We start from the raw sequence: 16,433 nt of genomic DNA, 5'->3' as shown, positions 1-16,433 counted from the left end.
TTAATTTTAATACAAAAATATTGATTAGTTCAGATTTAACAAGTTTTCTAATGCAGCATTAAAGGGCCACACCACCTTATATTTCAAACCTTTTTCTGATTGTCCCTTTTCCATCCAGGTTTAAGGTGCAGACAGTCAAGCCCTCACATTAGGACCCTCAACCTCTCTGACCTTATGTGGACTACCTGCTCCCTGGCGCTCCACGCACATTTGTGCCACAGCTGCTGCATTGAATCTTACAGGCTTTGAGACGCTCAGGTGGCTCCTCCAGATGCAGCTGTGGTTTTCTGCTGACACTGCTGGTGCCATGGTTGATAACAGAAGACCTTGGATGGTCAGTAACAAGTGGCTGGGTGTTCTAAGAGTTAGCACCTGGGTGTGTATAGTCAAGGAATCAAGTTTCCTTGTTTATGGTTAATGAACCAACAGTATATTCAGAAATCCCTCTTCTCCCTCTTCTTGTGTATAAAGACTATCCTCAGTGGTTCCTGCTTCAGAATTGAGGTGACATTATGCACAAAAGTCTGTATTGATGATTCCTCCGTTCTTGGTCAAGCTTCAATAAAAATCCTCAGCATAAGATATCCTGGACACCAGCACTCTTTCTTCACCACCGATGATAAGAAATTTTCCCTAACATTACCTAGTGTAGTGGCTTGGTGTGCTTACAGTTCTAAGGCCAATGTATGGTTTCCATGTCTGCATGCATGGACCCTTGCAGACTGCTGCATACAGCCCAGGGTAATACACACATTCCTGGTAAATTACTTATTACCTTAACTCTAACATGGCTGCTCTACCGTCCCCCTGGGTGGTAATCTGTGTGTGCAGCTGTTGCCTTGTGGCTCACTGCATTCCCCCTTTGCTCTGTGTCCTGTAAATTTTGAGCTTTTACTGCTGATGGAAGGATGGCAGGATGGAGACAAAATGCCGTTGAGCTTTAGCACTGAACCATAAAAATTACAGCCTAAACTCAGCTAGCATTAGCTGTCTGTGCCTATCATGCAAACATATGGACCTTCACCACGCTGCTGATGCCTCATAGACTAACACCGCTCAGGCTTTTTTAAGTTCACATGAGTCTTAATTAACACAAGAAGGGCTACCCAGCACTATAATACACTATAATGTAGTTGTAATGACAATGCTTATGAAAATATTTGTTAACAACTAAAACCCCCATTTATAACCCATGACAGCATGCTGATGTTTAAATGTTCTGTAAGTGAGGTTCTAAACAATAATACATACGTTAACAACTGCTCTCTATGTAAAGATATAGTGGAGCAATGATGTCCCAAGCACAGAACAAAGTCACCCCTCCCTCTGTGTGTGTTGTAATTCGATTTTCTCTGTTCTTTGTTTTGGTTGCTGGTCTGGGAGCATGTGCATGTTCCTGCATTTGAGGGGAAAGCGACAGGGTTCAGACGACAGTGACCTTCCAGAATTTCCTCCACTGAAGAAAACCACTTTTTCATCTAAAAAGGCTCTGAAAAAGAAAGCGATCAGGCCAGCGCACATTTGGATTGGAAATGAGGACTACTGGCTCAAATCCCAGTCGGATGATTGCCTGTCAAAACATCCAGAAAGTTTTATTTAAGTTTTATTTTAAGTTTTTGCCGGCTCTATCTTCACTGGCTTCTTCAGTGTTTTTATTGGCTCAGTCTGTTAGGATTTGGACCTTGTGTTCTTTTTCTTTCCCTCTTGTGCTGTTCTCCCCTACCTCATGTTTGTTTGTCCCCAGTTTGTAATTTATGCCCATTTGTGTGTGTGTGTGTGTCAGCTGGGCGTGGCTTCCTGGATCCTGCTCCCTCCAGTCTCCATACTCACCTGCTTCTCATCAACTCCACAACCAGCTGCAGTATGAAGGACCTGTTCAACTCATCATTCTTCGCCCAGATTGTTCCGTCTCTTCATGTGGTTCTAACGCTACGGCCAAGCTCTATTCATTATCTTTTCTCTGTCTTTTTGGACTTTTTGTTATCCTGTTATTCCTGTGCTTAAGATCCATACTCTTGCTATCCTGCCAGCTGCCACGCTCAGCACCTGTCTCGTCTTGCCAGCTTGGATTTTGTTTGCCTGCCCAGCTCTGTGGATTCCTGTCTGTGAGCCCATCCCATCATTATTCTGGCAGCCTGTCTACAGCCCCCTCGCTGTCATCTCCATCACCAGCCCCATCCCAAACCTTTCACTTAAACTACAATAAAAGACTTGTTGTTTTCATCACTACTCTGTGTTCTGCCTTGTGGGTTCAGATCTATATAAAAACCTTAAACAGTCAGTGTCATTTGTGCAACTGCAGTCCTAATTTCTTTCCCAGTCTGACCGTGGAGCCAGTACTGGTCTGGCTTTACTGAAAGGAGAACCCTACAAGCTGCTTAAGGGTCCAGCTGGACTCAGAACTGGTTTTTCTTCTCCTCCATGGGTCAGTAACTTGATGGTTCATAATGTTACATGTCTATTTTCATTAGTGACAGCTATAGTAGCATGATAACCTTAGCTTACTTGCTAATATTATGGATGTGTTCGGCAAATGTTGCTATCGCTAGCTGGCTAACTGTCAGCATTGCTGTGGAGCATATCACAGCAATGCTAGCATGATGCTAATGGTTTTGTCTGGATTGTTTTCGTTGGCTCTCGTGTACACAGAGTAACTTTATTCAATTGAGGCTCTTGTTGTGTACTTAGTGGACACTTTCTCTCTTGGGCCTCATAACACCTTCAGAGGCTGGATGTCTTCTACTCTGAGGCTGATAGATAGATACTTTATTTATCCCCTAGGGGAAATTCATGTGTCCATTAGCTCATTGTTGATAATAATAATAATAATAATAATAATAATAATAATAAAAACTGTTAATAATACATTATTGGCTAAGTCTGTTAGGATTTTTTTTTTTATTATTTTAGTAAATAGACAATAATAATTACATTAGTCCACCTCCTTTGGTTGAGGTGTTGTATAGCCTGATGGCAGTGGGAACAAAGGATCTCCTGAACCTCTCTGTGGTGGAAATTTCAACTCACTCACCCTCTGGCCACACCTCATCAGCCAAATCTGCCACACCTGGTGTTCCCAGCTGAGTCTCATTACCTAGCCACTTTATAAGCAGCTCTGTTTCATTCACTCAGTGCCAGATTGTCTTCGCTTCATGCCTGACCTTCCAGCACTAACCTGTGGACTGACTTCCCGGTACCGACTCGGCTCGCCTCTGATCTTCTCTTCTCGTCTCGTCTCTGCCCCGGCAAACACTATAGTCTTCCGTTCCTGACCACGAGTTTTGCCTGTGAGTTTTCTGGTCTCCGTCTGCTTGTGGCCGTGTGGTGTTTCACCACTTCAGTTTTCCCTGTCCTGCTGGTTCGTCGATCCTCTGCCTGTCCCCAACAATCCTTCTGTAGCTCCCTCTGGATTCATCTGCATCTTTGCCTGGTTACCGGTTATGTGCCATGCTTATGTCCTCGTTAAGCCTGCCTGCCCCCTTGGTCCAGTGGTAACTCACTCGCCTGCCACACAGGAGACCCGGGTTTGAGTCCCACCTTAACGCTTGCTTTTTAAGCTAAGTATCAGCACTGCTTCAAGAACTGTGTATATTGACCCGTTTTGAGTGCAATAAAGACCATTACTTCTCCTACTGAGAGTTTGTGTTGCATTTGGGTCCTGCAACTCCCCGTGACATGTACATTACCTTCCTATCTGGGATGCGTGCCAGTGCTTCATTGTAGGCCAGGCCCTCTTGAGATGGGTGGAGCACATTTGGTGTATAGAGCATGTTTTGGCCCCAAGACTGAGATGACATGAGCCCTGGCCAGAACAATGGTGACTTGTTTGGCAGGCAAAAACACTAGTACAACATAATAGTAAGGGTGTAATGTTGGAGTAGCCCTTCAATGGGTCAGATTGTAGTATGAGGAAGATACTGCTGTTGCCATGTGTCATTTAGTATACTGGAATGAGCTCCCGTCATTCGAGCTTACCTATCAGTTCAACTAGTTGTGACTGGTGCCGGGGTGGCAGGTATTTCACACTGCACAGATTAGAAAGAACAATATTGACAGTCTTTTCAGCTGATGGTGCTGTGTTAGTGAGATGGCTGTTGCTTGTTGTGTTGCTCTATCACACCAGCCGGGGGTTGTTGTGTTGATGGGTAGGACGCCTCCTGAGTTTTTCTACTGAGTGTCCCATCCCAGCAGTCCCTGTCCGTTTCCTGACTGATTGTTGTGTGCTCTGCATCCATGAGAGAAATTACCCTCCCGACCACATTTGAAGCAGTGCTGACAGGTTTCCCCTCCTTGCTTCTCTTGACACTTGCTACAGCATCTGTCACGACTAAATGTCCACATATCCAAAGAATCTAAAAGGTTTTTCATAAAAGTATTTGAGGTTGTAGTCCATTGCAGACCCCTTAGGTAATTTCTTCACTTTGTTTTCAATTTTTTCAAATACATTTTTTCAATTCAAGTTTTGGCTGGAGGGGGGGCTTTGGGTATGTTTGTTTATGTTAGTTTACTGCCTAGTTATAAACTCCTAATTAATGAGAGCCAGCTAACCTTTTCTCTGCCCAGAGACAAGAAAAGAAAAATCTGATTGGATGACTCTATTTTGATGATTTTAGCTTCATCTCTGAAGCTGCTATAGCAGTCAGCCCTGTTTGTTGGCCAAAACAAGCACTTTGATGGGATTGATGGAAAAAAGAACAACCAGTGGCTTAACCGTGCTTCTGTTTCTCCCCAGTTCTAATTTTTGGGAGAGGTTGCTCTTCCTGAGCAACCTATCATGTTGAAGGTCATTACTTCTAAATGTTCAATCTCCAGATGTGGAATCATGGTCTTCACCAGACAGTCCTGAAGGATTTTTAAAAGCCATATGTGGGTGTTCTAGTTCTCCTTTTTCCAAAGTTTCCTCATTTTGTTCCTTATTATTATTGTTACCAAGGTCTCGTGTGCACTTCCTGGCCTTATGTCAAAATTATCAATATTGATTTGTTTTCAATGTAATATCTGGCATCTTTTCCTTCAACTTCAATAACTTAATCAAAGTCCTCTCTCATGTTTTTCTCAGATTTGTTCAAAAAATCTTGCTCGGTTTTGTTTGAAGCTAGTACGAACAAATACGGCTGAAATAATAGATTGTGAACATTTTAAGAAAGATAATAGTTTGCAGTAGATTTCACATTTTCCAATTTGCCTGTTTGTTATCTTTTATTTTTAACAATATTATTTTCTTCTTTTTCTAAAGCTTTTCTGATAAGGCCAACTGTTACTGACTTATCCTTCATGTGTATACAAAAGAGAAAAGGAGGAGAGAAGAGAGATATCTGCAGGTCCAGGTCCAACTACTGGTCGGAGGAACAGCAAAGCAAAGCAGCCACATCCATAGAGGAACCTGCTTGGGCTGAGCCTCTTCCTCTTCTGGTCCTTTTGTTTTAAAAGTGATTAAAAACACAACATCACATCAAACGCCACATCAGTACAAAAGTAAAAGTAAAAGACTTCAGTTCAACTAAAATACAGCAGTGAGAAGATGTTGTCAAGTCAAAGCCAACCAGACTTGTTTGGTCCTGAAGAGGCTTCATCGCTTCACCACTGACATTGTTTCTGGATGAAGAATCACAGATTTTGAAACACACGGATTCTTCTGGTTTCAGATCAGTTAAAGAAGGGAAGGAGAAGGAAGCAGGAGAGCCGAGTTCAGAAGAGAAACATCTTCAAGAACAAGAAATACAGTTGCATTTGATTCATGACCACCAGTATGTTCACTTGTAGCACCAGTGTTCCTCCACATCTATAAAGTTCATTGAGTACTGTTAATAATAGTACTGTAGTATACTATAGTAATGATGAGCCGTGATAACCTGCTGATGTGTGATGATTGTGGAGAGGAAAACTGTTGCCCTGGATGATGCCTCAGGTAAGTCTCTCATCTATAGCCAGATGTTACTGTGGCAGCAGATGTGTTTGCATGTTTGTATCAGAATCGTTCAACAGTTCAACTCCTAGCCGCTGCATGTCATTTCCTTAGTGTCCCAGCATTCCTCTCTACACTGTCCTGTCAAATTAAGGATTACAAATACCTAAAAAATAACTAAAAAAAATGTAACAGCTGAAAGAAAAGATGCTGCCAGCCTCAGCAGCGAGGGCTGGGAGCCTGCAGCCGCTGCTGCAAGTTACAGGAGCTGCATGAAAGCAGTGAGCTTCAGCAGCAAAAGCAACCACATGGATTTTCTATGAAAATAACTCTCTCTTTCTCTCTCTCTCTCTCTCTCTCTTTCTCTCTCTCTCTCACTCACACACACACACACACACACACACACACACACACATTCCAATGTTCCTGACATAACCCTGGACAGACACATGGGGGTGCTGCAGTCCTTCATAATATGCCGGATGTTTCCTGTTTAAATTACTGTTTCAGCACTAAACAATGAGAAACTGCTAAAAACACCTCAAATAACACATAAATACACCATGAAGGGATATTATTTAGCTGATTTTTTTGTTTGTAAGTAACATTGAAAAGGGAAGGAACGTGGGGAAAATGTATCACACTCAAAAGTTGAAACCTCAACTATGTTTTATCAGAAAACACATCTAGCGATGAGAAGTGTCCTTGTTCAGACAGTTACAGTGCCGACATGAAGCTTTACCCAACACCAGAATGTGTTATAGATATTTGCCAAAACGTCCTTGATTTTGGTTTTGACAAGATATTTTAAAAGCATTTTTCTTCAAACATGAATACAGACTTAGTTTTGAGGGAGTCAACATTACAACACAAATTATTCCTGTACATACATTCCATAACAGGCCCCTTTTAAAGACCTGTGTGACCTCTCCATGGAAACATGTTTAACCCTATTTATTCTCTGACAGTGAATAATAATGTTTCTGATAAAACACTTGAATCTGAGTGCTGTTGTGTACATGTGCCCACACAAAATAAATGGGATGATGTCATCTCTTGAGATAGCACTTAGGAGACTTGGAGCTCCTGTCAGGTAGAAAACAAGGAGCCAAATACAATGACCCATGGAGCCCTACCAATCATCAGGCTACCACTGAGGGCTATATATATATATCACTGAGGGCTATATATGTGTAGGGCTGAGGGCTATATAGTGATATATATATATATATATATATATACATACATAAAACTGAAAGTACATAAAATCAAGTACGCTGAATTTGCTACTAACAGTTAGTGTTTGCTATGTACCATGTAATGTACAGACAGATATCGCTGGGTGAAGATCTGGAATGTTTTTTATTCTGATTTCTAAGTGGGTTTATGGATGTTTATTTGTGATGGACATGAAAGTCACACTGAGTCAGATTTGTATTCAGATTAAAGCTAAATTAGTTTGTATTACACATTGTAAATCTACCTTGCTAACATCAGCTAGCCAGTGGTTCAGGTAACTGTACAAAACAGGTCCATAAACATTCATTCTGGAAGCCTTGACAGTGCACATAATATCTAATATTAACGTCAACACGTCTACATAACAACACGTCAAGACATCAGAATCTGGTGATGACTATGAAACTATTTTAAGCCATTGGGAGCTTGAACACTTTGCTTGGTCACCAAGAAGTGCCCTTCGCACATGTACAGTCCACATTCATCAAGAAACGGCTGTCTCTTTAACAGCTCACATTTTATCCAAGTCTTGGTTTCAGTCTTTCTGATGATTAACATAAATTACTGTCAAAATCTTTGCTAATTCAATTACATTGATTCACCGTTTTTACCTGGACCAAATCAGCCCGGCTACAGTAGTTGCTAATAAAATTTTAACTTAATCATTTAAGTTAAGTTAAATAACATTTACTTTGTACACACAGAAAAAAACTACAGCTTTGATGACTTTGACCCCCCACCCCCCACCCCCAAGAGGCGAAGGGGGTTGAAACATTTATTTTACTTACCTGTGATGGTAAATGTTACATATTTCCCATATTCATATCTGGAAGAATATTCTGCACCCCTAAATAGGACCGCACCATTTCAAAGGTCTCCTCTACCTGCCTCACTTTATCAGCGGCTCCATCCACAACTCTCTGCTCCTGTGTGTGGCACAGACACTGTAAGTAAATGTAAGTAGCAGTAGCTAACTATCCAGCTTTATTACACTTTATTTTCTGACCTTCAGAGTTTCTGAAGTAGAGTGTGTCAAGTATCTACAGATGAATGCTGATGTTAGCTAGTTTCTAACTTTAAGTTACAGTTTACCTAACTACTTTAAGCTAGCTGATAGCATCCTTTTATTTTCCAATGTTAGCTTGTAATCTCATTACCAATATGAAAAGTCATATATGATCTAATGTTAGCAAACACTGGTGCTCAGTTACGCGCAGTGAGACAATGGAAGATTAGTTGTTGTAGAGATATGTTCTGACATCAATATAGAGTTTATTATTTCATTTGGTTTGGTGGTTTAGTTAGTCTTTTAACTTTAACATTAGTTTTTATAATAAACACCCCTTTGTTTACACTCAGGAATTTGTCCAGTCATTGAACAATATTAAAAATACATGTGTGCCCAACACCTCAGTTCACTGAAGCAGGTGCCTGCACTCTACTGGGTTCCCTTTCACCCTGGAAAAATAGTTGACCCCCAGATTGTCATTGTATAATTCACACTCATTAATTCACAGGTACCTACAGCATCATAGCAGGCTCCTCCATATCCACAAAGCTCACAAACGCTCTCCTGTAAAGTCAGAGGGATTTTGAATGAAGTTTTCTCCCCTCTGGAACCTGATTCTCTGGTTTCACTTTGGCTCCCCATAAAGTAGTTATATTTACTCACGCTTCAACCATGTTCAACAGGAAAATACTATTTTCACAGTAATGCACCAAAAATTTAAATTTTTAAATTAATTTATATAAAAGTGAATGTAATAATATAACATAAATGAATAAAGCAGTTACTGAATAATGCGCTCCTGTATTTCTGATAATAGTGTTGCTCTTAATAGCTCTTAATCTTCTGCAGGCAGGATGTTTCTTTGAGTATTTTTATAGCAAGGACAAAAATGTGGAGATGTAACAGTGATGATTTGGAGCTTTTATACCCTATTATAGTGACTGGTAATTGTGTTATTACCACATGTCATCATTTAATAATGTCATCATGCAATAACTTTTATAAATTTTATTATGCCTGGATCTCATGATGCACAGAGCAAGAGAATGTCTATGTGTGTGTGTGAGCGTGTGTGTAAATGCAATGAGGCCTATAAAAAGGAGAAGCCATGAGCTAACCTGATGCTAAGAGTAAGATATTCATTTGCAAGGGGAGCCTGAGGGAGAGGTCAAAGGTCCTGTCTCTGACAGGAAGTTAGTTAAAGGTTGGTGAGGAGGTCAAAACTATAACAGATTATTGTTTTTATGAGCATGTGTGTATGCGTGTGTTTGAGTTCGCTACAGTGAGGCTGTGACTCAACTCAGTGCGAGAAGGGGTTGGGGGGAGGGTGATTCCTCAAGCAAAGTGTGACTAATGGGGCATGTGTGTGTGTGTGTGTGTATGTGTGCGCGCGCTTGTGTGTGGTGGACCTTGAGGTTCCAAGGTCGTCCCCATTAACAGGAAGCAGCAGAAGCCCCCAAGGTAAGAACGGTCTACCCAAAGGGTTACTCATGGCCCAAATGCGATGTGACAAGACTGCATGTGTGTGTGTGTGTGTGTATGTGTGTGTGAAGTTACCTTCATGTGAGCAGAGGTGGGTGAATGAATGCTTGCTCTGAAGAACTGTGGAAGCTGTTTGTCCCTGCATGTAATTGTGTAGGGAAGGAGGCTGAGGCCTGAGGCTGCTGCTGTCAGAGAGACAGACTGACACACACACACACACACAGACACACTGATACAGTAATGTGAGTGTCTGTCCGAGTGTGTGTCCGTGTGTGTGACTCAGGTCTAGTGAGCTATACTCCACACATGATTTAGGTAGTGAACGTGGCTGATGACGCAAAGCCACTAATTCAGACTGACCAAAGCCATTATTAATGCTGAATAAACACACATAACATCCACATAGCAATCACATAATATGGAAAATATGCATTTTCTCCTAATAGGAAGAACTGTACATGGCTTACCTTTGCTTCTATCTTTGAAATAGATAAATAAATCCTTACCCTTTCGTGGTCATTTTGGGTATATCCATACGATTTTCCCGTGAAGTCGGCCGAGATAGCAGAGACCAAGCCCCGAGCCTGACTTTCATACACGGCCTTTTTTTTGCCATCTAGTGCGCGTTTGGTGGTACTGCCATTTAAAAACACAGTGCTATCGTTTTCTACATCTTGCAAGGTTTCGAATGGTATGTCATACTCCTGAAACTTGCTTCCTCGCGATACTATACTTGTACGTGATTTCAAGACACTTTCACCGAAGATTGGGATTTGACGTGATGCACAGCCAAATTCGACTTTTATTAGTGCCACGGGTGCTCAGCTGAGCCCCGTAGCATCTATTAATATTCCTCAGGCTTATTATTATTCTTCCGCCAAATTTTGGCGCGTAACTCGTCCCGCAGCTTTGAGAAAACCCCGGTAATATATACATCAAAACATGCGTCTTGATCCCAAAAGAGGTGCTATGAATTTTGGTGTTAAAATTCCAATTTTTCCCAAAATACTGGAAATAAATAATGCATTAGGAATGCATTGGAATTTTCTTTAAAAACCCACAAAATTTCACCCTTTTTCTACAAAATTTTACCTTCTTTCTGAGTCACCCAGCTCTCTCATACCTGCACGTAGAAATGTGATTCAAACTAGAAAACGGAGGAAAACTTCTGCTCTCTCCAAAACACAACAACTGTTTTTACATAACATGTAAACTTTTCAAACTATCAGCACTCAAAGGAGGAGTGCAAATCACTTTTTCTTCAAAGTTAGAGTGACAGCGTCAGTTGGCTAGAGTGCGTGAAGCAGTAAAAAATAACCTTTATTTTTATTTTTAACTCGAGCTCGCGGCCAAACCGTAAAAAGGAGACAAATAATTCTTTCTGAAAATGTAGACATAGTTGTTGGGATTCATAAAATGTAACTTTGACAGGCAGGGTCTGCACAAAATTTAAACGGGGGTGCCGAGTCCGGTAGCAATACCTGTAATTTGCAATTGTTTGAATATATATATATACTGTAATATTATTATATATTGTTTTTTACACACAATGGTTGTCCACAATGGTAGAATCTGATGATGCAAAGGGTAAATGAAGTGGTTTTTGGTTGTACTGTGTGCACATAGCCTCTTGTAGTGGAAATCATTATTATTTTGTAGCCAGATTTCCTTTCAAGAGATACCTTGGCTATCCAAGTGTCCAAATGGAGAGTCCACCTGGCCCCATCCCTAATAAAACCTGTGGAGAATTTGTGTGCTTTCTGGTATTTCTACCTACAGTACATTGTTATAGTTGTAGTCATGAAGTTGCTGAATGAAATCAGTGCCATCCCAGTGCATGGCACCATTGTTATCATGGTGTTATCCACTGTCTTATTTAAAATAAATTCTAGGCGAGGACAAAAATTTTAATTTTTCCTTTTGGTTATCTCAATTCACTCAGCTATAGTAACAGTCATAATGTTACTGACACATGGAATGAATTCTCTGAGGTCTTACTTATCCATATGACCCATCTCTTTCAAATTGACCTGATGGTTGTGGAGCTGTTTTGATCTATTTTGGGTATGTCTGTGTAACACTTATGAGAGGTTAAAGAAAGTGATGTAGAAATATGGATGATATGGAATGGGCTAGTGTAGGTTCGTCTATGGAGCTGTAGTTGAAAATGAATAAAACACAGGAGATAGAATGGATTAAGTTAAACCGGTTGTATTAAATATTTCAACAAAAAAATAATATCATGAATAATATCAAGGATAAGAACATGGGGGGGGGGACCATGCGTGAGGCTGGTCAACAGATGAGTTGAGTGGGTGTGTGAGGTTCGGGCTAATCCTTCCAGCTCGCCATCCAGTTCTTCATCCAGTTTTCTTATCCAGTTTAAAAAGCCTGACCTGTTTTTAATTAAACAGGTAAATCAGTCAATAATTCAATTCCATTAATTCCATATTCATTCCCTCTTAAAACACAGTCTTCTGGCTCACCGTTGTTCAGCAGTTGTTTAAGATTTGAGATTCCACCTTGCAGCTCAGCACACTTCACAGCAGTAGACAAAACTGAATCCATGGTTCCCAAGGTGTGAAAATTGAAAAGTTCCCATCAAATCCAAAATGTTTGTTCACAGAGCTTCACAGAGCAGTGTTCAATCTGCAGTGCATGTAGTGAGTGAAGGCAATCAATGCAGGTGAGGCAAATCACACAGAGGAAAAGGCGGGACAAACTCAAGGAAAAGGGACTTCTGATTGGCCCACATGACAGCGCAAGATGACCGGCAAGATGACTTTTGACTGGTTCAGACAGCCAATCTACCTGTCAATCAGAGTTTCACACTACCTGGGTTACATCTGTCTAGGTGAGACATAACCCCCAGCATCCTTAGGGCTTAACAGGTTTAACCCACAGTCTGTAACTTCTGCCTCTAGGGTCTCTCAATCAAAACAATAACAAAAGATGGTGTTGGTTGACGTTATAAAATACGTGTGATCATGGAAGTCATTTTATTGGTTACCGTTACCATAAGCTCCTACTGGTTTGGATTCCTGTGTCAGTGGTTCAGGAAATCAAACAGTCTGATTCTAATGGTTAAAAACACTGAATAAAGCAGTTTGACATTTAAAGTCAGTGTTTGAGCGACGCTGTACGGAGGACAGAGACTCAGGGAAGAGTTGGAGCTGAGATTGATGCTAACCTTTGTTTGGATTGTTTCTATGGTAACTTATGAACCAGACGTTCAGCAGGTTTTTACCAGCAGCTGAATTATCCACAGAGGTGTCCTCCTCTCCATAACAAACACACCAGGGGATTAAAACCAGTAGAAACACCCAGAAAGCAGTTTCACCTTTATAAATCAGAGCTTCACAGACGCTCTTCAGTGACACAGGACAGGACGTCTCCAGCAGCTGGGAGCTGAGCTGTCTAACATTTCCTCAACTTGTTTCTCTGATAATTTCAGATCCAGGTGTCCGATCAGGCCTGCATTTATGATATGTAGAGGCCCCTGGGCATAAAGTCTTGAAGCCCCTTTACACTGATCAACACCTGTAAATATTCTCCATCATACAGGATTTACACCCCATGATTACAACAATGCTTTCCTGGGCCAGCAGCAACAAAATAAAAATTATATAAATATAAAACATTAGCCTTTGTAGTGTGACTCGTTAGCATATGCAAACACATACTGACTCACCTCCACCAGTCCAGTTCTATGATTCAAATTCCTCCATAATTCACACACAAACATGCACACACACACCTGTTAATGTTTCTTTCCTGTCTGTCTGTCTGTCTGTCTGTCTGTCTCCTCCTCTCCTGTCTCCAGATGCTCTTTTGGTCCTCTCCTCCTCGGCTCTCCAGGGTCTTCCTCTCTTTGTCTGTCTGTCTCCTCCTTTCCCCCTATTTTCTCTACTCTCCTCCTCTCCTTTTCTAGTGATAAAAAAGGATGCAAACAGCATAGATCAACCAAAATCTAACCCAATCTCCCACTTTGTGATGTCAGACCTTTTTACTTTCTTTAACAAATCAGACATAGCACAGGGCATATATGAAATTGTTCTATTTCATTACCTCATAGGAAAATGAAAAGTAACTGTGCAAACTTCCCTGCTCTACCGTGTCACCGAACGTCACCGGCAAGACCCGAACAGTTCCGAGGTACAACTGAAGAGCGCAGCGGCAGTTACATTACCTGTTGAGTGCTGCACAAATCCTCGGTATTTGTGACGGTGCCGTTTGGAGCCAGGTCGGGACTATCGGTGTCGTCGCTTTGTGCGTGGATGCAGAGTGAGTTAGCACTGGACATTTATTGTTTGTTGTCTGCTGTTTAGCAGTGTTTGGCGCCGTTTCGGACCGGCCGCCATGTTGAAATACGTGTTCACACACTTTGAGTTTCTTCATGTGAAAATATAGTCAACGGTATATTAATGCGTTTGAATTTCAATATATATATGTTCTTAATATATAATCCTATTCGGATTGTGTTTGTAATATTGTAGATGGGTATTACAACTGCTGATATTTATGCTTATTTCAGTTAATATGTTTACTCTGTAATGAGGTGCATTTCACGAATAATAGATTATTATGTATCTGTTTAGTGACATTGCTTTATTCAGTGTTACTTATAATTATTATTACCCACATATTTATTGTTTGTTTGTATATTCCAAGGGAACCACAACCCGACACTTCCTGTATGTTGATGTGTGGAATAAAGAGGGATAACAACATACTGGAGTAGCTGCAGTTCTTCATACCGAGAACTAAGGCCAGACCTGTGTACGCCAGGATACATGACAAATAATCAACAGTAACCATTACAATTCAACTTGACAAAAAGCCTTAAAGTAAAGGGAAAATAAAGCATCCAGAGCTTTTTAGCTTTTTGATAGTGATAATATCATGTTTCCTCCTATGTAGGCTGTAACGATGTATCACAAGACAGATAAAAATTGATACAAATGTAAGGACAGCGTGAGCATCTGTGTCGATTGCCCCCCACAACGGGTCGTGGTGCACTACTAAAGGTAGCCTCCTCCGATCCTGGTTTAGCTTGCATGTCATCTTCCACAACTTCTTTATCCTGATTCTCCTGGCTCTGTTTGACAAAGAACGTGTGAATAGATGGGACACTTCTTAATAAAGACGCCTCCCTCTTTTTCGCTTGCATTTAAAACATCCACTTCTATTACTTTCATTCATTTTGAACGAGCCTACTACTACACCCACGGTCCGGTTGGTTCAGCTCTGGGTCATTTGAAGACAGTGGTGTAGGGGTGGGGCTCGTGGTTATCATGGTTTCCACACTTGCACTTGACCAATTATATCATTCTGTTTAGGTCAAAAAAAAATATTAGCATGCTTTTTATTGGTTATACATTGTGTCATTATATGAAATTTAAAGAAAGAAAAGAAACTGCTCACTTGGGCCCCAACTGTGCGTGGGCCCCTGGGCCTGTGCCTATAATGCCCATTGGATAATCCGGCCCAGTATCCGAATATAAAGTTGAAAACCACCAAGGTGTAAAAAGTGTATGTGGCTTAAAACTAGATAAAAGTCAATGTTGAGCTTCTGTCAGAGAAACACAACACACACGATCATATGATGAGGATATGATGTCATTGACAGGCGACCAAATGACATGGACGAGAATTGATAGAAACATTTGGGATAATTTGGAAAAGTTACATATTATAACCTAAACAACACAGGTTTAAAATGGCTGGAAAATTAGGCATAGTTAGAACTGGTTCACTTTTTACAGTGTATAAAACACAGTGGAATGGTCTTCCAAAAACTTGTGAAAGTCAGAGCAGTCAGATTGAAAAAGATGCTTATGGGAAGTAATGAGGTTCCAATTTGCTGAAGAATGGCCAGTCTGATAAGAAAAAAGAATAACAACAATGAGTGAGACAGAGAAAGATTAAGCAGCGAGGAAGACAGAGACAGAGGGAGAGATTTAGAGAGCGAGTATTCTGAGCATCTGTTGTCAAAGCTGATGATAATGTCTCATTATTGTAGTCATTAGGGAAGCAGAGAACGACAGAGGAAAAGACAAGAGGGAGAGGAAGAGGGAGAGTAATAAGGGTTTAAAGTAAAAAAAGGAAAACATATGAGACAGATCCACAGTTCAGGCTGAGGGATGGAGTGGAGAGTTCACCTACCTTGTCATTTGGAGAATAGCGTTTACCATTTTCAAAGATAAGATAAAACTTTATTGATCTCTGTTGGGAAATTGTCTTTCTACAGCAGGTTGTAGGGTTCAGCAGGGAAATAAACTATAATGCGAGCCCTGAACAAAGTATAATACAAGCAGAGCAGACAAAACATGAGAAGCAAAGGAAATTATAGGTAATTATAAAACACAAGGAACAACTGCAGGGTCATGTGAACATGCTGCCATATATGCAGAAATATGTTCGGAGGGGAAGAAGCACAAGAGCCAAAATAGTGTCTCAGTGAAGATGTGATTGGTAAAGTATGATGCTCACAGTGATGATGGTAATATGTTTACGTTTAGCAGCCAACGGGTCTAACTCAACTCAGTCGTTTGTCCCTACAGTGAGATACAACCCGTATGAGTGTAGCAGCGGTTGGAGCACTGGGCCTTAGTTATGAACATGTGGTAACAAGTTGTGGAATGGTCAGTCTGGTTAATAGCAGTGGCGTTTTCTCAGACAGACTTCCCCTGTTTTACAGACTGCAGTTGTCATTTTAATAAAAACACTCGGACTCTGTGAATATTCCGTGCTGTAGCTTCCATCCTCCTCTTCCTCATTCTCATTTAGGTAAACAGC

This window comes from Seriola aureovittata, chromosome 8 (genome assembly GCF_021018895.1).
Source record: "Seriola aureovittata isolate HTS-2021-v1 ecotype China chromosome 8, ASM2101889v1, whole genome shotgun sequence".
Taxonomy (NCBI): domain Eukaryota; kingdom Metazoa; phylum Chordata; class Actinopteri; order Carangiformes; family Carangidae; genus Seriola; species Seriola aureovittata.
Note: the sequence above shows the minus strand (reverse complement) of the source record.